This window comes from Nicotiana attenuata, chromosome 7 (assembly GCF_001879085.1).
Source record: "Nicotiana attenuata strain UT chromosome 7, NIATTr2, whole genome shotgun sequence".
NCBI classification, from domain to species: Eukaryota; Viridiplantae; Streptophyta; class Magnoliopsida; order Solanales; family Solanaceae; genus Nicotiana; species Nicotiana attenuata.
Window position 1 is genome coordinate 57,485,189 of NC_031995.1, and position 1,580 is coordinate 57,486,768.

Genomic DNA, 1,580 nt, shown 5'->3' on the forward strand with positions numbered 1-1,580 from the left:
ACAATATGCTAAGGGAACGAAGCCCAAGCGAGAACAATCGAAAAATACCAAAAATCCTGAAATTAACAAAACCCGAGCACCGGGCCCACTTCTTGAAACTCAGAAATTTTTACATCCACGGGTTCCTTCTCTCCCCACGAGTCTATGCATATAAAGAACACCAAAATCGGAGTCCAAATGACCCCTCAAATCCCAAATCAAAAATCCAAAATCCCAAGCCCTAGTTCTTCCATTTTTTTGTTCAAGTTTCCATGAATTTCTAGATAGATTTCACAATAGAATCAAGCTTTAGGTCCGAAATTCTTACCTCCAATCGTTTCCCCTTCAATCCCTCTTGAATCTCCTTCAAAAATCTCTCAAAATGAGCAGCTATGGGTGAAAATAGACCCAAAATCGCGATTGAAATGACTTATAACATTCTGTCCAGTTCTGCTATTCCTTCATCGCGATCGCGGCACTAGCCTCGCGATCGCGAAGCACAAATTTTAAATTCCCAAAAATAACACTACGCGAACGCGACATGGGCCTCGCGAACGCGATGCTTTCGCCTCTCACACCTACGCGAACGCGAACCCTCAAACGCGAACCCGAAGAACAATTCCTCTTGGACCCTTCTGACCCCATTCCTTATACGCGATCACGGACAACTCCACGCGAACGCGAAGCACAGGATCCCAGCCTTCTGCGATCGCGAAGCCTCACACGCGAACGCGAAGGCTTAAATCTGGCCTTCCTCAATTCCTTCTATGCGATCGCGATACACCCTACGCGATCCGAAGGGTAATTCTCTGCAACACCTGAAACTTCAAATCTGCAGTCTTTTAAGGCACAAAATGGTCCGATTGACCATCCGAAACTCACCCGAGGCCCCCGGGACTTCAACCAAAGGCACCAACACATCTTAAATCCTTATTCAAATTTGCTCCAATCATCAAAACACCTCAAACAACATCAAATTACCAAAAACACATCGAATTCAAGCCTAAGTTTCTAAAAATCTTCCGAAATACGCTTTTGATCAAAAACCCAACCAAACCACGTCCGAATGACATGAAATTTTGCACACACATCCCAAAATGACACAACAAAGCTACTGCAACTCTCGGAATTCCATTCCGGCCCCCGGATCAAAATCTCACCTACCAACCGGAAATCGCCAAAATATTAGTTTCGCCAATTCAAGCCTAACTCTACTCCGGACCTCCAAAACCCATTCCGATCACACTCCTAAGTCACAAATCACCTCCCGAAGCTAACCGAACCATCGGAACTCACATCCGAGCCCTCTAACACATAAGTCAACATCCGGTTGGCTTTTCCAACTTTTGCCTTCTTAAAAGAGTCTAAGTGTCTCAAACCTTATCAAAATCATTCCGGATTCAATCCGACTAACCCGATGCCTCAAAACACAGATGAACAAAGCAAATAGAAGCAGAAATAGGGGAAATGGACCGGTAACTCATGAGACGACCGGCTGGATCGTCACATCCTCCCCAACTAAAACAAACGTTCGTCCTCGAACGAGTCAAGAAACATACCTGAAGCCTCAAACAGGTGAGGATATCTGCTCCGCATCTCCC